This window comes from Dromiciops gliroides, chromosome 3, assembly GCF_019393635.1.
Source record: "Dromiciops gliroides isolate mDroGli1 chromosome 3, mDroGli1.pri, whole genome shotgun sequence".
Classification (NCBI taxonomy): domain Eukaryota; kingdom Metazoa; phylum Chordata; class Mammalia; order Microbiotheria; family Microbiotheriidae; genus Dromiciops; species Dromiciops gliroides.
This window is the reverse complement of record NC_057863.1, coordinates 401772045-401796115: the sequence shown is the minus strand read 5'-3', so window position 1 is coordinate 401796115 and position 24071 is coordinate 401772045. Positions and strand designations below refer to the sequence as shown.

At 35.8% G+C, this 24071-nt stretch overlaps 1 pseudogene; it reads left to right on the top strand.

The window, feature by feature from the left end:
* Positions 1-16960: 16960 nt before the first annotated feature.
* On the top strand, positions 16961-19017 carry LOC122747684 (annotated as a pseudogene).
* The last annotated feature ends 5054 nt before the right edge of the window (positions 19018-24071 follow it).

Below are 24071 nucleotides of genomic sequence, written 5' to 3'. Positions count from 1 at the left end.
AAAATTATGGAAAATATTTATGGGTTATACATGACCTGTTTTCTATCTGGACCTTCCCAATCACCTAATATGCAGTTAATTTTCAGAACTAAACTTTTGATATTTGTAATTATCACCATTCAAGTTCACTTTTGTCAGTTTCTGTCTATTGTGTTAGCCTATCAAGAATTTTTTTGATACTTGATTCCGTTGTCTAATGGGTTGTTGATTCCCCCCTAAGATTCATACCATTTGCAGATTTGATAAGTATATCATCTATGTCTTCATCCATCATAATGATTAAAATTTTAAGTAGGATAGGGCTAAGGACAGAACTCTCTGGCACAACACCACATACGTTCCTTGAAGCTGACTGTTATATAATCAATTAACACTCCTCTGGTCCACTCATTAAGTCAACTAATAATCCAACCATCTATGACCACATTTCTCTATCTTGCCTAAAAATATATTATGACAAACTTTGGCATATGATTTGGTGAAATATTGATATTCAAAACTGATACTTTCCTAACCCTGCAGGGGAAAAAATAAATTATGTTATTTCTTCACATGGCAGGAGGATTTATCATGTAATTCCTTTAATGGATAAGATTTCTTCAAACCTTTCCCCAGGAGTCAATTTTTTTATGGCATTCTTTTTTATCATAAAAGTATTTTATTATATTCTAGTTATATGTAGAGATAATTTTCAACATTTATTTTTATAAGATGTCTAGTTTCAAATTTTTCTCCCTCCCTCCCATCCCTTCCTCCTCCCCAAGACAGCAAGCAATCTGATATAGGTTATATATGTACAATCAAATTAAACATATTTCTGCATTAGTCATGCTGTGAAAGAAGAATCAGAGCAAAAGGGAAAAAAAACCTCAAAAAAGTAGAAATAGTATGGTGCAATCTGCATCTAGATTCCACAGTTCTTTTTTTTTCTGTTTTTGGAGAGTATTTTCCATCATGAGTCCTTTGGAACTATCTTGGACCATTGTATTGCTGAGAAGAGTCAAGTCTATCACAGTTGATCAACACACAATGTTGTTGATACTGTGTACAATGTTCTCCTGGTTCTGCTCCTCTCACTCAGCTTCAGTTCATGTAAGTCCTTCCAGGTTTCTCTGAAATCTGCCTGCTCATTGTTTCTTACAGCACAATAGTATTCCATTACATTCATATACCACAACTTGTTCAACTATTCCCAAATTGACAGGCATCCTCTCAATTTCTGATTCTTGCTACCACAAAAAGAGCAGCTATAAATATTTTCGTATCTTTGGGGAAAAGACCTAATAGTGATATTTCTGGGTCAACAGGTATGCACAGCTGTATAGCCCTTTGGGCATAGTTCCAAATTGCTCTCCAGAATGGTTGGATCAGTTCACAGCTCCACCAACAATGCCTTAGTGTTCCAATTTTTCCACAGCTTCTCCAGCATTTATTATTTTACCTTTTTGTCATATTAGCCTATCTGATAGGTGTGAGGTTGTTTTAATTTGCATTTCTCTAATCAATAGTGATTTAGCATTTAGGAGTAATTTTTTTAAGTAAGTTGTACACAACTTTTAGAAGACTTATCTAATGACATAAATATCAGCAAAGTATATACAAAATAATTATATACTAAAAAATACCCAATTGATATACTATAGTCAAATATATGGTAACTAAGTAAGTAGAGTATAAAGTAAGGATGCCTAGCATTAACTATAGTTTTTCAATATTTCTGTTGACATTAGTATGTGTAAGAACTAATAATGTCAATATACTGCTCTCTTACTGAACTTCCCAGAATTTTCCAGTGAAAGGAAGAGAAATTATAATGCTCCTTGATTTATTGATGGAGTAACTTAAGGACATGAGGCTTTTCCTAAAAAAGATTCCATTGATGTTTTCTTATACATAAAATGAAATTCAGAATTGAATGGCATACCTGTAAATCCATGAATTAAGATGATTAATCACAATCTTCCAAGCTCCATTAAGTGTCTTTTTCTTAATGATAGGATTTTCAGCTGAAATTTCTGGGTAATTGCTGGATTTTACTTAGACAGCCTATGATATTGGTGTTGATGGAAATAGAGATCTGATACCTGGACTCTATTCTTCAGAGATCTTATGTATGGTAGCCTATTATATAGTCAGATTTAGGAGTCATAATGAAGGCCTATCTTAAAGCAGAAACAACAAAAACTTTCTTAAGCTGATTTTTCAGAGTGCCTAACATTTTATTAGCAATGCATTCCTTTGATTAAAGAATATTCCAATTCAAGTATCCTCAGTTAAAATTCATATATCCTTATGAAAAGTTATTTAAGCTACTAACATTAATTTTAACTTTAGTAGGAATCAGTTGATAAAATACTTCCCAAAGCAACAGCTTATTTAGAGGGAATAGAATTCAGGGGACTTAAGTTTTGAAAATGAGAAAGTAAAAGGGTAAAATCTATACTAAGGATTCTGTCACTGGAATATACTTTTAATTCCTTCACAACCAATCTAATCTCATAGAATGCCTCACCCCCTGCAAGATGTAGCTCAAGAACCATTTTGTCTATGAACTATTTTCTGATCTTTTCAACTGCTAATATCCTCGCTCAATCTTCTCTGACTCTCAGGCTACTTGTTAATCCCCTATGCCACACTGGATTATATACAGCCATATTCAGAGTATTATTTGTTTTTACCTTTTATGAGTTTATAATCTAGTCCGGGAGGCAAGGAATAAACATATATGCATGCATTTGTATATTTATTCATACATTTTTGTTGCTCAGTTGTTTCATTAGTGTCTAACTCTTCATGACTCCATTTGGGCTTTTCTTGGTAAAGATACTAGAGTGGTTTGCAATTTCTTACTCCAAATCAATTTACAGATGAGGAAATTGAGGCAAACAGTGTTAAATTAGTTGCCTAGGGTCATACATCTAGTAAGTGTCTAAGGCCAGATGTGAACTTAGGAAAGTCAAACTTCTTGATTTCAGGCATAGTATTCTATCCAACTGACTTCCATATGCATATATAAATTTATATGATTGTGTGTTCACATGTACAGATATGTGTACACATGCATACAACATGACCAGAAATTCGATACACCATAGATCAGAGTGTGTTTATAAAGTAACAAAATTGTTTCTTGCATGTGGCTTATGGAATTAAAGCTGTGGTATCTATAGTAAGTGCTGTAAGAGTGATGGAGATAGAAGAGACGTGCTTTCATGACAGAGTAGTGCCTAAGGAAGTTATTGTGGAGATGGGACTACAGTCATACATCAACCTTATTCTGGTTAATCACTTCCATTAAGAGATGCAGTATGATACAGCAGAAAACATCTTAGGATCCCAGTAAAGAGGCCTAATAGAGTTGTGTGATGTTGGTCAAGTTACTTAACCCTGTTTCCCTCAGTTTCCTCATCTGTAAACTGAGCTGGACAAACCACTCCAGTATCTCTACCATGAAAACCCCAAATGAAGTCATGGAGAGTCATATATGACTGAAACAACTGAACAACAAAAGACTTAACATTGAGATCCATCTTTGACTTTTTTTTTATGAGATATTTTATTTTTTCCGTTACATGTAAAGATAATTCTCAACTTTTGTTTATACAAGCTATACAATTTCAGATTTTTCTCCCTCCCTCCCCTCCCTCCCCCCCTCCCCTAGACAGCAGGTAATCTGATATAGGTTATATCTATATATCTCTGGACATATACATATAGATATATATACACACACATATATATACACATAATAACATTAATCCTATTTCTGCATTAATCCTGTTACAAGAGAAAGAATCAGAGCAGTGATGCAAAACCTCAAAATAGAAAAAAAAAAAAAACAACAGCACCCAAAACAAAAGAAATAATATGGTTCAATCAGCATCTATACTCCACAGTTCTTTCTTTCTTTTTTTTTTCTTGGATTTGGAGATCCTCTTCTATCATGAGTTCCCTGGAACTCTTCTGTACCATTGCATTGGTGAGAAGAATATAGTCCATCACAGTGGGTCAACACTCAATGTTGATGATACTGTGTACAATGTTCTTCTGGTTCTGCTCATCTCACTCATCATCAGCTCACGTAGGACCCTCCATGTTTCTCTGAACTCTTCCTGCTCATCATTTCTTACAGCACAATAGTATTCCATTGTATTCATATACCACAACTTGTCCAGCCATTCCCCAATTGATGGGCACCCCCTCAACTTCCAATTCCTTGCTACCACGTAAAGAGCAGCTATAAATATTTTTGTACATGTGGGTCCCTTTCCCCCTTCCATGATTTCTTTGGGCAAAAGACCTAAAAGTGGGATTGCTGGGTCAAAGGGTATGCACAGCTTTATCGCCCTTTGGGCATAATTCCAAATTGCTCTCCAGAATGGTTGGATCAGCTCACAGCTCCACCAACAATGCATTAGTGTTCCAATTTTCCCACAGCCTCTCCAACATTTATTATCTTCCTTTTTTGTCATTTTAGCCAATCTGATAGGTGTCAGGTGGTACCTCAGAGTTGTTTTAATTTGCATCTCTCTAATCATTAGAGATTTAGAGCATTTTTTCATATGGGAATAGATAGCTTTGGTTTCTTCATCAGAAAACTGCCTGTTCATATCCTTTGACCATTTCTCAATTGGGGAATGACTTGGATTCTTATAAATTTGATTTAATTCCCTATATATTTTAGAGATGAGGCCTTTATCAGAAGCACGGGCCTCAAAAATTGTTTCCCAGCTTTCTGCCTCCCTTCCAATTTTGGATGCATTGCTTCTGTTTGTACAAAAATTTTTTAATTTAATATAATCAAAATCATCCACTTTGCATTTTATAATATACTCTATCTCTTGTTTGGTCAAAAACTGTTCTCCTTTCCAAAGATCTGATAGGTACACTATTCCTTTCTCTCCTAATTTACCTATGGTATCACCTCTTATGTCTAAATCATGTATCCATTTTGACCTTATTTTAGTATAAGGTGTAAGATGTTGGTCTATGCCTAATTTCTGCCATACTACCTTCCAGTTTTCCCAGCAGTTTTTGTCAAATACTGAGTTCCTATCCCAGAAGCTGGAGTCTTTGGGTTTATCAAACACTACATTACTAGTGTCATTTACTACTGCATTTCCTGAGCCTAGCCTATTCCATTGATCTACCACTCTATTTTTTAGTCAGTACCAGATAGTTTTGATGACTGCCGCTTTATAGTAAAGCTCCAGGTTTGGTACCGCTAACCCACCTTCCTGTGAATTTTTTTTCATTATTTCCCTGGATATTCTTGATTTTTTGTTTTTCCGGATGAATTTTGTTATTATTTTTTCTAGCTGTATAAAATAATTTTTAGTTAGCCTGATTGGTATGGCACTGAATAAGTAAATTAATTTAGGCAGTATTGTCATTTTTACTATATTAGCTCTGCCTATCCATGAGCAATTGATATCTTTCCAATTATTTAGATCTGATTTGATTTGTGTGAAGAGTGTTTGGTAGTTGTGTTCATAGAGTTCCTGGGTTTGTCTTGGCAAGTAGACTCCCAAGTATTTTATATTATCTACCGTTACTTTAAATGGAATTTCTCTTTCTATCTCTTGCTGCTGGACTTTGTTGGTCATGTATAGAAATGCTGATGATTTATGTGGATTTATTTTATATCCTGCTACTTTGCTAAAGTTGTTAATTGTTTCAAGTAATTTTTGACTTTATTCTCGAGGATTCCTTAAGTATACCATCATATCATCTGCAAAGAGTGATAGTTTTGTTTCCTCCTTGCCTATTCTAATTCCTTTAATTCCTTTCTCTTCTCTGATTGCTAAATCTAACATTTCTAGAACAATATTAAATAATAGGGGTGATAATGGGCATCCCTGTTTCACCCCTGATCTTATTGGGAAGGCCTCTAATTTATCTCCATTGCATATAATACTTGCTGATGGCTTTAGGTAGATACTGTTTATTATTCTAAGGAAAGCTCCACATATTCCTAAACTCTCTAGTGTTTTTATTAGGAATGGGTGCTGTACTTTGTCAAAAGCTTTCTCTGCATCTATTGAGATAATCATATGATTTTGGTTGGTTTTCTTATTGATGTGGTTGATTATGTTAATAGTTTTCCTAATGTTGAACCAGCCCTGCATTCCTGGTATAAATCCCACCTGGTCATAGTGTATTATCCTGGTGATCACTTGCTGTAATCTCCTTGCTAATATCTTATTTAAGATTTTAGCATCAATATTCATTAGGGAAATTGGTCTATAATTTTCTTTCTCTGTTTTTGCTTTGCCTGGTTTTGGTATCACCACCATATTTGTGTCATAAAACGAATTTGGTAGAACTCCTTCTTCACCTATTTTTCCAAATAATTTGTATAATATTGGAATTAATTGTTCTTTAAATGTTTGGTAAAATTCACCCTTAAACCCATCTGGCCCTGGGGATTTTTTCTTAGGGAGTTCATTAATAGCTTGTTCAATTTCTTTTTCTAATATGGGTTTATTTAAGGATTTTATTTCCTCTTCAGTTAACCTGGGCAGTTTGTATTTTTGTAAATATTCATCCATTTCATTTAGATTGTCAAATTTATTGGCATACAGTTGGGCAAAATATTTCCTAATTATTGCTTTAATTTCCACTTCATTGGTGGTAACATCACCCTTTTCATTTTTGATACTGGTAATTTGGTTTTCTTCTTTCTTTTTTTTAATCAAATTAACCAGTATTTTATCTATTTTATTGTTTTTTTCATAAAACCAGCTCTTAGTTTTATTGATTAAATCTATAGTTTTTTTGCTTTCAATCTTATTGATTTCTCCTCTAATTTTCAGGATCTCTAATTTAGTGTCTAATTGGGGATTTCTAATTTGTTCTTTTTCTAGCTTTTTAAGTTGCATGCCCAATTCATTAATCTCCTCTTTCTCTTTCTTATTCATGTAAGCATTTAGAGCTATAAATTTTCCCCTAAGCACTGCTTTGGCTGCATCCCATAGATTTTGGTATGTTGTCTCATTATTGTCATTCTCTTGGATAAAGTTATTGATTGTTTCTATGATTTCTTGTTTGTCCCATTCATTCTTTAGAATGAAATTATTTAGTTTCCAATTGATTTTCATTCTACTTTTCCCTGGCTCTTTCTTACATGTAATTTTTATTGCATCATGATCTGAGAAGGATGCATTTACTATTTCTGCCTTTCTACATTTGACTATGATGTTTTTGTGCCCTAATACATGGTCAATTTTTGAAAATGTGCCATGTACTGCTGAGAAAAAGGTATATTCCTTTCTATCCCCATTCAATTTTCTCCAGACATCTATCATGTCTAACTTTTCTAGTAATCTATTCACCTCTTTCACTTCTTTCTTATTTATTTTTTGGCTAGATTTATCTAATTCTGAGAGGGGGAGATTCAAATCCCCCACTAGTATAGTATTACTATCTAATTCCTCTTGTAACTCATTTAACTTCTCCTCTAAGAACTTGGATGCTATACCACTTGGCGCATACATATTCAATATTGATATTACTTCATTATCTATAGTACCTTTAAGTAAGATGTAATTTCCTTCCTTATCTCTTTTAATGAGATCTATTTTTGCCTGCACTTTGTCTGAGATAAGGATTGCTACCCCTGTCTTTTTTACTTTAGCTGAGGCATAATATATTCTGCTCCAGCCTTTTACCTTTACTCTGTGTGTATCTCTCTGCTTCAAATGTGTTTCTTGTAAACAGCATATTGTAGGGTTCTGGTTTTTAATCCACTCTGCAATTCGCTTCTGTTTTATAGCAGAGTTCATCCCATTCACATTCACAGTTATTATTACTGACTGTCTATTCCCCTCCATTCTATTTACCCCCTTTGTACTTTTCCCCCCTTCTTTCACCCTATTCCTCCTCACCGACATTTTACTTCTTACCCCTGCCTCCCCCAATCTGCCCTCCCTTTTTATCACCCCCCTCTCTTTTCTTTACCCTTTTCTCCCTTGCTTTTGTCCTCCCTTCTATCAGTCCCCCCATTTCCCTTCCCCTTTTGTTTCCCTAAAGAATGAGTTAAGTTTCTTTATCCCAATGAACGTATATGTTATTCCCTCTTTGAGTCAAATCTAATGAGAATAGGGTTGAAACCATGTTCCCCCCTCCTTTCTTTCCCTCTATTATAATAGGTTTTTTTCCACCTCTTCATATGATATAATTCATACCATTCCACCTCCCCTTTCCTCTCCTCCCCATAGACTCCCTTTTTATCCCCTTAATTCTTTTGTATCATCACATCAAAGACAATTTATATTTATACCCTCTATATAAAGTCCTTCTCTCTGCCCAAATACATTTACAGTTCTTAAGAGTTATGAGTATTATCTTCCTTTGTAGGGATATAAACAGTTTAACCTAATAGGGTAACTTTTTTTTTTCCCCTCTGTTTACCTTTTTAAACTTCTCTTGAGTCTTGTATGTTGAGATCAAATTTTCTATTCAGTTCTGGTCTTTTCACCAGGAAAGATTGAAAGTCCCCAATGTCATTAAATGTCCATCTTTTCCCCTGAAAGAAAATGCACATTTTTGCTGGGTAATAGATTCTCGGCTGCAATCCAATCTCCTTTGCCTTCCGGAATATCATATTCCAAGCCTTGCGGTCCTTTAATGTTGAAGCTGCCAGGTCCTGCGCAATCCTGACTGTGGCTCCATGATATTTAAATTGCTTCTTTCTGGCTGCTTGGAGTATTTTCTCCTTCACCTGATAATTCTGGAATTTGGCTACAATATTCCTTGGAGTTTTCCTTTTGGGGTCTCTTTCAGGAGGTGATCGATGGATTCTTTCAATGATGATTTTATCCTCTGATTCTATGATATCAGGGCAGTTCTCCTTAATAATTTCCTGGAATATGGTATCTAGATTCTTTTTCTGGTCATGGCTTTCAGGCAGTCCAATGATTCTCAAATTGTCTCTCCTCGATCTGTTTTCCAGATCAGTTGTCTTTCCAATGAGGTATTTCACATTTTCTTCTATTTTTTCATTTTTTTTATTCTGCTTGACTGATTCTTGGTGTCTCATGGATTCCTTATCTTCCAACTGTCCCACTTTAATTTTTAAGGCATTGTTTTCTTCAGTGAGATTATGCACCTTTTTTTCCATTTGGCTAAGTGAATTTTTTAAGGTACTGTTTTCTTCAGTGAGATTATGCACCTTTTTTTCCATTTGGCTAAGTGAATTTTTTAAGGTATTGTTTTCTTCAGTGAGATTATGCAGCTTTTTTTCCATTTGGCCAAATGAATTTTTTAAGGCTTTGTTTTCTTCAGCTTCCTTTTCCAAGCTGCTGATTCTTTTTTCATAGTTTTTTTGTTTTGCTTTCATTTCTCTCCCCATTTTTTCTTCTACCTCTTGCAATTGATTTTTAAAATCCTTTTTGAGCTCTTCCAGGAAGGCTTTTTGTTCTTGCGACCAATTCACCTTCCCTTGTGAGGCTTCAGATGTAGACAATTTGAGGCTATTGTCCTCATCTGAGTTTGTGTTGGCTTCTTCCCTATTGATACAGAAGCTCTCAATGGAGAGGGCTCTTTTTTGCTTCTTACTCATTATTGCAGCTTATTTATTTATTCTTTAAGTTGAAGTCTGCTCTAGGGGCACCAGGGTCCCTGTTTTGGGCTTCTTGTGCAGGTGTATAGGTGCTGTGTGACCGGGCTTTTACTCTGAGGCCTTTATGGTGTGTGGAGATGCCCCGCCCTGCATTTCCTGTATGATTGTGCTCAGCCAGCCAGGCGCCAGACCCCGGCGTCTGATCCCACCGTTCGTGGCCCTCTCGGCCAGTGCAGGTAAGTTTTTCCACTGTCCTTCTTGGCCAACAGATTTTTGAACCAGGTTCTGGGAGGCTCAGTTGTTCGGCTGTGGCCCGCAGCTCCTGCTGACTTGCCCCAACCCCCTCGGCGCTGGGTTGCTGCCCTGCGCTGGGCCTCCCTTTTGCCCGAGTCAGACTGATCTTTTCCTGAAGTCTTCTAAATTATCTCTGGTTGGAGGACTGTGTCTCTCTGTCTCTTTGCAGGTTCTGTAGTTTCAGAATCCGTCCAGAGGCTTGATTTAATGTTCGTTTTGAGGGAACAGAAGGAGAGCTCAGGCAGCTTGCTGCTTCCTCTCCGCCATCTTGGCTCCGCCCCTCCATCTTTGACTTTTAATAGATATGTGACTATAAATAACTTTCTTACCTTTGTGACCCTCATATTTTTCTTTTCTGTGTTTCTTTATCTGTGAAATGTGGATAATATGATTATACTAATTAAATAATTCCTTTATTTTATTGACTAGTAAACTGGGACTCAGTGAGGTCAAAGGAGTTCCCTATTGTCACTCACCTAAGACAGTGGCCATATTTGTCCAATTGTATAAATAAAAGAATTGTCAGAGAATTAGGAAAGGAAAGCCAATATTTTCTAAATCTAATGGACTTTTTTTCAATCTTCATCCTTCCTGAAACTCTGAAAAATTTGACACTATCAGATGCTCTCTTCTTGATCTCCTTCTATCTGGGTTTTCCTGCCACTGCCACTATTCCCTTTTGATTCTCTTCCTACCTGTCCGACTGTTCCTTTTCAGTCTCTTTTGATAGATTTTCATCCAAGTCATAACCTTTAACTTTATGTATTCCCCAAAGCTCTGTACTGGACCTTCTCCACTTCTGCAAATATGCTATTTCACTTGGTGATCTCAATAGTTCTCAGGGTTTCAAATATCTCTATGCAGATGATTATCAGATGTATTTATCTAGTTCTAACCTCTCTCTTGACCTTCAGTTTGACATGTCCAACTGCCCATTTAACTTTTCAAACTGGATATTTCATAGACTTCTTAAACTAAATATGTACCAAGTGGAATTCATTATATATCCGTCTATGTGTCACCCTTGACTTTTCCCTCTCTCTCAACATCTTCTCCCCTCCCAAGACAAAAGTTTTCCAAGTAGTCACTAAGGCCTGCCATTTCTACTTTTTTTAAAAACATCTTCACATGTGCCTCTCTCTCTTCTGTCACTGCCACCACCCTGTTTCAGGCCCTCATCACCTCAAGGCTAAACCATTGTAATAGCTTTGTTGTTGGTCTTCTTGCCTCAGATCTCTCTCACATCAGTCCATCCTTCATTCACCTGTAAAACTGATCTTGGTCAGGTATAAGTTTGTCCACGCCAGCCTCTGATTCAATTAACTCCAATGGCTCCCTATTGCTTCCAGGATCAAATATAAAATATGCTGTATGATGTTTAAAGTTATCTCTAACCTGTCCCCTTTCTACCATTCTGTCTTTTTTTTTTTTTTTAGTGAGGCAATTGGGGTTAAGTGACTTGCCCAGGGTCACACAACTAGTAAGTGTTAAGTGTCTGAGGCCGGATTTGAACTCAGGTACTCCTGACTCCAGGGTCGGTGCTGCCCCTCTACCATTCTGTCTTAATCTTACTACCTTCCACATACTCTGGAATCCAGTGCCATTGCCCTCCTTGCTGTCCCATCTCATGACTCAGGGAGTTTTCACTGCCTGCCCCTCAAATGTGGAACTCTCTCCTTTGTCATCTCTAACTCCTAACTTCCTTGGCTTCATTCAGGTCCCAGCTAACATCCCAATTTTTGCAAGAAGTCTTTCTTGATTCTGCTTAATACTAGTAATGTTTCCCCTCCAAGTTATCTTGGATATATTTTGTTTGTACATAGTAACTCATTTACAGGTTTTCTCTCTCATTTCAATATAAGCTCCTTGAGAGCAGGGACTATCTTTTTAACTTTTTTGTATTCCCAGAGTTTAGCACAGGCCCTGACACATAATTGGTGCTTAATAAATACTTGTTGAGTTACTGAAAAACTCCCAAATGATCCCACTTCCCCCAGCCCAGAGGAAAGCCATACCACTTTTATGATCCATAAGAAGTAGATATTTTCTGTGAATGTCTCTTACTGATTAAGATCAGAGGCAATGCTCTAGCAGCCAAAGAGTTGCTTTGCTTCACTAAACTTGGTTTCCTCAGGCTGAGAAATTTTCTCCCCAAAGACCCAGTTGCATCTCTGCTGATAAAATCCAAGCACAGTAGAAGTCACAAACAGCTGAAAAGTTGCCTTCCTCCTGCAGGAATTTGGTCCAGAGGTTTGCAGAGTCTGCACAATCTCTTCCTATTTCCATTATCATGCTCTCTGTCTGCCCTAAGGGACTGGTAGTGATTTCAGCTTTGTGCCTGCATATCTCCCTACATTTTCAACAGGACCTGACATTTCCTCATTTTGCCTTGTCACTTGGTTCCCTGGTGTATTACAAAAATGTGGCAAGTTGAAATAATGAAAGGTTATAGTATCCCGAGTTGAAAATGTAAGTAGATTAGAGAGGGAGGGAGAAAAGAGGTGGGAGGGGAGAAAAGGAAAGGACAAAATAGAAAAGGGAGAGGCCTTGGGCAGAGAGAAAAGGATTAAGGTTAGAAGAGACAAGAGAGGGAAAAGAGCCGTGAAATTAAGACAAGTGGGAAAAATGCATTGGGGAGAGAGAATGATGGGAAGATTGGAGAAAGGTTTAAGAAAAATGGAAATCATATGGATATCAAGGAACTGGGAGTGGGAAAAGGATAAAAGAAAGTATGAAAAAGAAGGAAAACCAGGAAGGAGGAGGAAGAGGAGGGGGAAAGAAAGAAGAATGGAAAATTTCAATTAGGCTTCCTGCTTTCACTTTATCTAGTGGCTTTCTGTGACTCAAATGAAGCTGTTATACATCTATGTGCTCTGTTAATACAAGTCAAACCTCATTAATTTGGCCTGCTTGGGAGAGAGACCCAGATGAATTAGTCTAAAGTCTGACACATAGACTATTTAATAAGAAATACAGTTTTGTTACTTTCCAGCACATAGTGAAATTTGAACTAATAATGTGTTGCTGGGTAGAGTTCCATCTAATTCTACTTTAATAGAATGATGAGACATATTAATTGCTTGTATACAAATATGTAAGGCTAAAAGAACCTGAAAAATGTGTTGGCATAATTGGGTCAAATACCATAGTGTATTTTGTTAATGTTTAAGAATTCTTTTCTTTATATACACAGCAAAAGGAGACTTCAGCTTTGCTCCTGGGAGATAGCATGACTTCAGAATTAGTGGGGCTGAATTAATGACCTTGGACTGTATATAGGTCAGAGCTCCCCAAGCTAAATGGCTCAGGCACATCTGAGCAATTCAGTTTTTCTATATTATAAGCCCTTCTCCCACATTTACTATATCTTCTTCCTAGTTAACCCCTTCTGACTCCTCCCAAGGCTTCCATTTGCATAGCATATATTTTTACCCCCTCCTTCATTTACCATATCTATTTTTCTTGCATCCTTTTCATTGAAAGGATAGGGAGCAAATGCTTTTGGGCAAGGTAAGCACTAGATAAATTTGGGAAAACCTATAGAACCCTCTTGTTTGGGAATGTTTCCCAGAGCCTTGATATTGTTGCCCTTAGATACCCAGTCTTCCCATTAAAGGTTTCCCTTATATTGGCCCCTTCAGATGCCGCCCCCCCCCTGCCCCCCGAGTTTAGACTGGAAACTGAAGACATCTGGAATAATCCTTGACAAAATTTTGAAAATAGAAAAAAATGCCTTGACAATAGTCCTAATATCCCTATTTAGGACATTTTTCTGCCTCTTTAAGTGCAGAGGTAACATAGTACTGTCAAGCACGCCTTTTTTCTTTCAACCCATTCAAATTCAACTCTAGGAAAAGGTTCTGTGATTCTTGTTCTTGGGACCTTAAAGGTCATCTTATCCAACCCACTCATTTTATAGGTGAAGAAACTGAAATTCAGAAAAATTAAATGTCTTTCCTAAGGTTATACAGGTAATAAGTAACAGAATCAAGTTCTTAACTTAGGACCTTTGACATCAAATCCAGTACTTTTTCTACTGCATCATGAAACCTTCTCTCTGACATGTTGGAGAAATTCAATTCAAACTTAAGGGAAAGGACAATGGTAGGGAAGGTCAAGACAAAAGAGAAAACAAAAATAGTTCAGCCTAAATGGAATTAGAGTGTGGGGACATGTAGTATGAGAAAAAACAGGAAGAGAAGATTGGAACCAGATTGTGATACCCAATGAAACGGTGAGGTGGTACAGCAGATAGAATACCTGGAGTCAGAAAGAGCTGAGTTCAAATGTGGCCTCAGACATTTACTTGGCTGTATCACCCAAGACAAATCATTTAACCTCTGTTTGTCTCAGTTTGCTCAACTGTAAAATGGGGATAATAACAGGTCCTACCTTTCAAGGTTATTGTGAGGATCAAATGAGATAATATTTGTAAAATTCTTAGCACAGAGTCTGGCAAATAACAGGCACAGTATAAATGTTTATTCCTTCCCTTCCTCATGAATATCAGAATAAAGAGTTTCTTTTTTATTCCATAGAAAATGATGAACAAGTGGGATCAGGAAACAGTTGGGGAGACATTTTCCAAGTAAGTGGGGCCTTCCTGCTGTCACTGAAATCATATCATATATACAGCTGCCTTTTCTATCTTTGAATAAATTTAGTTCTGAGAAAGAAAGTGAAAGGGAGAATGCATACTTAGCCCATTACTGTTGCATAACTTTCTATGTGTTTTGTTTTTCCATACCTTTTTTTCCTTCTAAAAATGTAGTGATATGCTAAGTAAATTGACATTGTGTTAAATAATTTTAGGCATAAACATTTCAAAATATTACCTAGATCAATTATCCCTGTAATAAATTCTACTAGCAGATTGCAATGAAGGTACCATACTCAGGTTTACTAGTCATTACAACACAATGATATAAATAGAGTTTTTTTTAATGTAAAGTAGAAGCAGGTATATAGCTTGTGGAACTGTTAAGTAAAGCCAAATATAAAAAAAATCTAGCATTTATATAGGATTATAAAACTTGGAGGTTTTTATATACTTTGGTCCATTTTATCTTCACAACAACACTGGGGGTGCTGCTCTCATTATCTCCATTTTCAGATAAAAAAATTAAACTTAAAAGAGATTAAGGAGGGGTCACACAGTTAATAAATATCTAGTAGGATTAGAATTCAGGTCTTCCTATCTCTAAGTGCAACGCTGTATACACTAAGCAACACACCAGCCATATCTGATATATAACTAGGAAATATCTGATGATAGAATCGTAAGGTTTATTTTCTTCTTGAAAAAATTCACCTGTGCCTATATACCTCTTATGTGGAATATAAAAATTATGAACAGGGAAGAATATTTTATTGAAATATAGTCTCTTCTTCATAATAGTCAATTGCACAAATTAATAGCATGTTAATCTTAATTTTCACCTTATATGAGGCAATTAAATGGTTACTGAATAAATGAACATGATAAAAATGAAAAGGTTGGATTCCACCTTACCAAAAAAGCCAGATAAAAGAAATCCCACTTTTTTTTACCACTTATAAGTAAAAAAAAATATGTAAAATACTTGAAAGAAATATGTTAAAATAAGTATCCTAGTTAGGGAACCAACTGAGATGGTTGAAGTCCTTATTATGTGAGATACGTAAAAAATTGACACCTTATTATATTTTTACATCCATTATTCTTTTATTGCTTTATAAATGTAGTTCCTAAAAGCCTAACTGCACTAAAAGCTTCTTGAAGGAAGAAATGTGTCTTTTTTCTTCTTTTTTTTTTATCCCCCATAGAGCCTAACTCAGGGCTAGACATATAAAAAAATACTAAAGATTTGTTGACTGTCAGACAATACAAGTATCAAAGATTATTGTAGTTAAAAGGCACATGCAGAGGTCACCTATTCCCTCTTCTATTTCCATGCAGAAGTAAATCTAAACCATCAGTACTGACACAGACAAAATTTGAAAATGGCATAGAAAAACTGGAATGTGTCTAGAAGAGGTCAAATGAAATGACGAGGACCCTTAAAATTATGTCAACATTGAATTCAATTCAAAGAAAGAAGATGTATCTATTAAGCACCTATGCAAAGCCAGGTCCTATGCTAGGTCCTGGGTCTATAAAGAAAATAAAAAGCAGTAATCTTTCTATCCAGGTAGCTTACATTCTTCTGAGGTGATTGGTCACAGATGTAACATAAACAGAAAAGTAAATGTTTAAAAATGGAAGAGATATTGACATCTAGTTCGGAAATATGACAAGGAAAGACTTCACAGAAGAGATAGTGCCTAAACTGCATAAGCCTTGAAGGAAAAAAAAAAGAAAATAGGAGTTGAGGAAAGAATGTGTGTTAGGCAGGAGGGGTAACCTGTGCAGAGAAATGGAGACAAAAGATGTGATGTTATGTTTGAGGGACACAGTAGTACCAATTTGACTGGTATGTTGAGTGCACAAAGGAAACTAAAATAAGTCTTGAAATGTATGTTGGAGTAAAGAGGGCTTTAAATGCCAATCCAAGTAGTTTGTATTTGATCCTCAAGGCAATAAAAGTCCAGGGAAATGTTTGACTGTGTCTTAATTTGGAGGATAGACTAGAGAAGGGAGAAACTAAAAGAAGTAAAACAATTAGGAGAAAGGTGATGGGATCTGATTGGAATTAAAGGATGAGGATAGCTATATGGCACAGTGGATAAAGCACTGGCCCTGGATTCAGGAGGACTTGAGTTAAAATCCGGCCTCAGAAACTTAACACTTACTAGCTGTGTGACCCTGGGCAAATCACTTAACCCTCATTGCCCTGGAAAAAAAAAAAAACACATTTAAAGGAAGTAAAGGATGAGGGGGAGGGAAGAGTAAATATTGACTCTAAGGTTTCAGAGGTAAGTGAAAAAAAGGGACTATTGGAACACTTCACAGAACGGGGAAATCTGGAGAGTAATAGGGTTAAATGGAAGAAAGAAATGTGGGTAGAAAAGAGGGAAAGGGAAGAGATTGAGGAGAATCAGTTACTAGAAGTAAAGTAATTTCAGAATATTGGTTATTAGTCAACAGAACGTGAACAAAAGACAAGTTATTACAATCAAAGTAACATGCAGGCCAGAATGAGACCAGCAGGTAAGGTAGATTATTCTGAGCCATCAGTTATGAATCTGGAGGCCAGTAGAGCTATTGATTTCAAGATTACCTTTATCTCAGGGTCTTGAATGATATGAACCTCCAGGAGTGGTTTAAATGGTCCAATACGTAGGACCTGGAGGGTTTCTCTTGCGGGAAGCATATTCATTGTAATTGGAAGAATTGGATGGATATAGCATGTAAAAAGAAGGTTCATTATTACTAAAGTTAAAGAGTAGTTTGAACTGTCTTCCTCCCTCTGGTAGATAATTACTATAGAAATCATGCTAAAAATGTTTTTATTTGTTTTAAAAATCAAATATGAACTAGACAAAGATGGGGGCAGAGAAAACTACAAATAAAATTGTTGCAAGTAGCTAGCTATTGTATACTGATTGTTGCTTATACTGATGTCATCCAGCAGTCAGCAACTGTAGTCCTCTCCTTTCTTCCCATTTTCCTGAACATATTATCTATCATTCTCAATATTCCTGAAGCAGTTTTTCAAACCCGGAGGGTGATCTAGGTGAACCCAAGTTTTGTAAGGGCTTTAAACACCAATCCCAGAGCCACTAAAAGTACCAGAAGCTCTCAGAACCAAAAACCCATTTGTTACCACAGAACAGGCCAATGGCATTTACTTTTATGGACCAAAATGAAGGAGAAGAATTAATTTTTAAGTGATTTGCAGAGTCCACAATCCTATTGTAGCTAATGGAGAGGTATAGAAAAAGTATTAATTTGGTTGTTAGGATGTCATTTCTTGACCTGACTCTTTCACTTATGAGTTGTGTGACCTTATGAAAGTAACCTTCCCTCTCTTAATGCCTATTTCTCTTTATGTAGGAAGGAGAGAATCAGATTTCTTCCAAAGTTCCTTCTGTCTCCAAATTCCTATCTTCAGGTCATATTGTTTAATGTCTGTCCCCTTAGAGCTTGTTATAATATTCTCTAGAACAATAACCATCATGAGTTAGAATGGTGGACAAATAGTTGTGTTGTGATGGATTGGAATATGATGGCAAGGTTTGATTTGATTGGAATAGGATGAAATGGAATTGAGCCACTGCGGCACCTACATGTCCCAGTTATTTCTTTCAGTGTGTACTACAGAAAGACATATATTTTCCCAAATCCCACACAGAGCTTCTTTCACCAACTACATCAACTAAAATTTAATTAACAACCTTGTCTTTAATTCTAGGATTCCAAATTTTGGCATTATTCCTACATCACAATCCCATATCCATCTGTTATTTGTTTGGAAAAAATACTATTTTCCCTTACTGCTCAGCCTCCATTACTTATTAACAATTTAATGCTCGATTGCAGCTTCTGTTGGGTCAGTGGTGTGTGTACGTTCTGTCACCCGTTCTTCATCAGCAGCACTCTGTAGGCGGATCTTGACTGTGACTCTCAGGCTGTAAATTTGCCTCTCTCTCACCCACCTGCCTAGGGTCCTTAGCTATTTCCCTCCTTCCTCTTCCCTTTTCCCCCTTCCCCCTAGTCCCAGCTGGCCTGGGGGACTGTTGCCCTGAACTAGATGGCAGCTTCCCCAGAGACTCTCCACCTGGGTCATCTCCTGAGCCTGAAGCCAGCAGAGTGATGCCTTATTTCTGCTGGGGTAAAGTGGTGTGGGGCTTCATCTTGGGCTCCAAACAGATGGCTATCCCTACAGCTAACTTTCCTGAACAAGTAGTGGATAATCTTCCATGTGACTTATCTACTGGAATAAGATGGTTTTAAGGATAGGATAGAACCCATACTACAAGAATAGAAAAAAAACAAAAATCTGTGATAACTCACATTATACATACATTCAAAAAGGACTTCTATGGGGGAAATCCTTAGTATAATCATCACTGGCTACATCAGACCACAGAAAAACTTTAGTTCAATTGATGCCCTTATTTCATCAGTTCAAGATGATATTGAAGAAGTAAAGAGACAACTGGATTTACCAGAACATTTGAAATTCAAAGAAGATAATTCCTTCCATATACCAGAAAGAAAACTAATGAATGACCACTGATCAAAAGTCATTTTACTTATTTGTTCATTTTTGCCTTGTATTCTACTATTACTTATCATTTCTGCAGCCTTGTATTTGGTTAGCTTAAGAATTTTCCTGATAGCCTGGAATTAGTTTATATAATACAATGGCATTGCCATTTTATGCTAAATATTGTTACATTAAACCCACCATGCAGCAATACCAAAAAGATTCATTTAAGAATCAAGATTTAAAAAAATATGTTGCAATATAGAGAAACCTTCATGAAACACACCACAGTAAAAGGAGAGAGCATAACAGGATCTTAAGTTTTTTACAATGGAAAAATATGTATAGAAGTAAAAACTGACTGGCTTAGCTATAAGTCATTTGCTGGGAATGAGAATAGATGTCATTCTAGAGGTTAGAGATTCTGTATAATCCCTTTGACCTCCAACTAATGCTACTGGACCTAGATGCCATGGAGAAATAAAATGTTGATTATATAAAACTTTGGCAGTGTAATTCCCTGAAAGGAAAAAAAAAGGGCAGAATTTGTGTTTGATATATGTAGTGTAATATATTTTGTTAAAGATGAGTTTTTGCAAAATTTCATTTTATTTGGATTATTTATTTAAAAAGATATTTCTTATTAGGGTCACATTATTGCACTGTTCCATTTTATATTTATTCTCATGCCCTGAGTTCTAAGACTTTTTGAATTTTTAAAAATAGTTCAGAACTATAGCTGTCAAATTGATGTATTTTCTGTCCTTTCATCATAAATGGTATTGTTTGTATTCAAAATTATTTTAACCTTTTACTCCTTAAACTTTGATTTCTGTCTATTCATAATATTCTTTCTAAGTTATGATCCTTATGTATAGTTTATTGTCTAGTCTTTTCCCTCTACTACCATTTACTCTGAACAGTTATAGGATTCCACTATAGAAAAACAGAACAAATATCACAACAATCCCAGTTTTTAAAGTAACTTATTAAAATGTGTGTGTGGGGGGAGGCGGGGATTGAATTAACCAGTTGGATAGAAAAAGCCAAAGTTTAGCTAATGTTTCCCAGAGGGAAAACATGCTAGGGCCAATTAAATTATAGAATATAGTATATATATTTTTAAGCTTTGCTTGTACTTTACTTTTATTTATTTTTATTTAGAATTTTATTTTCCAAAATTACATGTAAAAACATATTTTATATCAATTATTTAAAACTTTGTGTTCGAAATTCTCTTCCTCCCTCCCTTGCCATCCCCCTTAAGAAGTCAAGCAATTATAGAATATATTTTTAAAGTTCTTTAACTTATTTTAAATGTAATTATGTATGTTAAGTATATGTAAGCTTTGTTGTAGTTGTGTAATTGCAATGTTAATGGCAGTCTGACTAATACTTGTAACTTGAAAAAAAGTTTTAGAAGGTTTATAGCTTAAAACTTTCTTTAAATTTTCCTATCTTTGTCTCAAGTATGTTTCTTCTTTCTAAACATACACCTGAATTTTGGACACAGTTCTTTTTTTAAAAAAAGAAAAATATGATTACAAACATTTGGATTCTTAGGATGTAAATTACTTAGGTGAAATTTGTTTTATGTTCTCAGATAACAAATTACTTCTAGTTTATTAATCAAAGTAGAAAAGTGAATTTAGAAGAGATCTTAGCCATACCTAAATTACTTCTTTTAACTTATTTTAAAGGGAACTTCATTTTGTCGTGCCTTAAAGATCAAAGTGTTAAGGAGTAGACATTCAAAGAATATTAAAAGAAAAACAAAAGTTCAGGCTTATAAACAATGATATCTCTTGAGGAAAACTACTATTTAAAAAATGCAAAATCTAATAGAGGATGAGTGGATGACTCACTTAAATTAAGTGTTTTAGATTACTTTGTAAGGGACTTGTTTTAACAAAACAGAGCAGTTTGTGGGATTATTGCTTTACTTTTCCCTGTTTTGATATGTAAATGCAATTTAGTCAGCAACCCTGCAATTTACTCTCTAATGATAAAATGTTAATGACTTTTCAATGTAAAGATTCAAAGAAAACAATTAAAATACAACATACACACATGCTTATTGTTGGAATAACTCCAACAGCACTCTACTTGAATCACTTATCTTACTGTTTTAACATTTGTGAACTCTGAAAGCTTTTTTGTATTTTACTGGTGACTACCATTTTGTTAGGTGTCAGCCATTACTTTTTGTTTTCCTAATTTTTTTTTGTGGTGTGTGTGTGTGTGTGTGTGTGTGTGTGTGTGTGTGTGTGTATGTGCATGGGGGGGGGGGGTTGTGGCAATGAGGGTTAAGTGACTTGCCCAGGGTCACACAGCTAGTAAATATTAAGAGTCTAAGGCTGGACTTGAACTCAGGTCCTCCTCAATCCAGGGCTGGTGCTTTATCCACTGTACCACCTAGCTGTCCCCAGCTATTACTTTTTGATTGGATGTTTATTGTTTTTGCTGTTTGGACTTCTAGGGATTAGTTATAAAACATTGGCAATTTAATGTAGTACAAGAAATATGTTACTTGTGGGGGGTGATTTTGGTTAATTTAATGGAATGTTTTCAGAAATTAAAATCTTGACTCAGTGTTGATGTCCTTTTAAAAAATTTAAAACACAAAACAAAAAATCAATGTAATAATCTTCACATAGACACTTTGGAGCAATAATTTTCTCTACTTTTCTTCTTTGAATAAGACACTTCTTGAATAGTTTTCATGTTCTGATTTTTCAAGTTTTGTTGATTATGCTATTTCTCCCTTTCCTGATTGGTTTGGTTTGGTTTTATAGGGAAATTCACAAGTCTCTGGCCATTTTGTTTCTGCACTAGGTATCCTGAGGGAAGTTTTCTGTTTCACATAATAAGGGCAGGGCCATATGTAATTTCCCAAATATTAATTTTCTAATTAACATACAGTGTACTATATTTTATTGAGTTTTATCTGGTTGACCCTAAGGTGCTTAAAGAAGCTTCATCATCAACCCCGGAGTCACGTAAAATGACAGTATCTCCCATATCAGTGAGTATACTCCCAACCATAAAACTAGTTAATGCCAATTAGCAATCATGGAGGAAATGTACACATATGAAGAAGAAAAAGGATGTGGCCCAAGCTATGATATGGAAAGAACAACCAGAATAATTTGCTGGGGTTAAATCAAAGAGTTTGTTATTGGTAACAAATTTGGAGGGCTGTGTATGACTTAGGAAATAGGAGCAAAAAGAGGAGTCAGTTGTGATGGAGGAACCAGAAGTAGAAAAATAGAAGTAAAGAACACAAGGAATTGATGTATAATGGTTTGTCATGAAACATTTCCATTTAAAGCAGCATTATTATTTCATGATAGTGTCTTGCTTTGAACACCCCCTTCTTACCCAGATATATAGTCACTGCATTCGATACCTATTGGTTTAGTATAATAATTAAGTGAATCCTAAGAAACCAAAGAAGAGGGCTGGTCTTGGGTGAACTGGAAATGTATGAGACATGATGCCTCTTTAAACATAATATAGTGGATAGAGTATTGGATGTGTTGTCAGAAAGACCTGTGTTTCAATCATACTTCTGAAACTTGCTAGTTATATGACCATGGACCAATAATTTAGCATTTTAGTGTCTCAGTGTGCTTATCTATCAAATGAAGAAAATAATTACCCTAGAAGCTAACTCACAGGGACATTATGAGGCACAAATAAGAAATAATGTTTAAATCACTTTGGAAATGTTAAAACATCATATTAATGGAATACAATTATTTTTGTTTTTATTATTTTAGGTTTTAAAATTAACAAACACAATATGATCTAGTTTTCTAAAGCTAGAAGTATATTTTTCTGGTTCTACCAAGTAGAATTAGAATCAATTCACCTCTCTGAGTCTTGGTCATTACAAATGGAAAAGGAGAATAACAGTACTTGCAAGAAGCAAGTTCAAAATGAAGAGTCTCAAAGAATCCTGGTGTAAACTACCTAATGATATTAATTAGTTCCATTAAAAGTGGCCAGTGAAAAAAGATTTCAGAGAACATTAGTTCAATGGGAGTGATATTTGTGCCTTGGCAGAAAACAAAAATGCAGACTGTAATTGAACTGTTTTTCAATGGATTTAATGCCACTGAAGGTTTCTGTTAGCTCATTTTGTCAATGACCATCTCATTGGTATCTGCAATGGTTGGCTGAAAAATTTTCCAGGGAATTTCCATGATGTCATATTGAGGATTAACTAAAATACATTGATGACAGAGTTTGAAAAATGATGTTAAGTCATGAATTTGTATAGGTCATGCATATTGTGAGATTTAAAATTGGATATTAGATCATAAATCTCCCCTACTTAACCTTTCCCTTAATTTATCTCCCAAACTAGTAAATGGAAGCAGCTTTTGGTTTTCTAGATAGACCTTTTTATTTATAGTTATGATAGTCACAAGGTGATGTTGATTAGAAGGATAGGAAAGTAGAAACACAATACAAATCGTCTTAAGTCTAAGCTTAGTCTATATTCCTTATAAAAACTCACCAAACCGAAAAAGGCCACCTTTGGAGAGAGAGTCTGTGCCGCGCCCTCAGGAGTCCCGCCAAGCAGGCAAAAGGCCTCCCCTCATTCTCTCCACCCCGGAAGTCAAAAAACCCGGCAGGCAGTCTGACATGCGCAGCAGGCGGCCTGTTCATCTCCTCCCCAAAAGGGTGGTCCTTGAAAAACTGGCATCTTTCAGTTATCCTAACCGACTGTTAAAAACTTTCATATTTTACCACAATATAAATGGATATAATTTATATCATGTAATTGTGAGGAAGAAAGTATATATATAGTGTTGTTCATCCTTCATTATAAAGCACCAATGGCTCCACAGATGATGTCTTAACTTGTGTGTGAATTAGATTTAAGTGAGGGTGAGTTGTGTAAAGTCATCAGCCTCTCTTTCTGAGTAATCAAAGTTCAGCAGCAGGAAAAAGCCCAGGATTTAGTGGATGACTATAATGATTGGAGAGAAGCCACCTGCTGGAGAGTTACTGTAGGAAAGCTCCGCCGTGAGGAGAAGGCATCTGAGAGCAAACCATGTGGCTTTTCTTTGGCA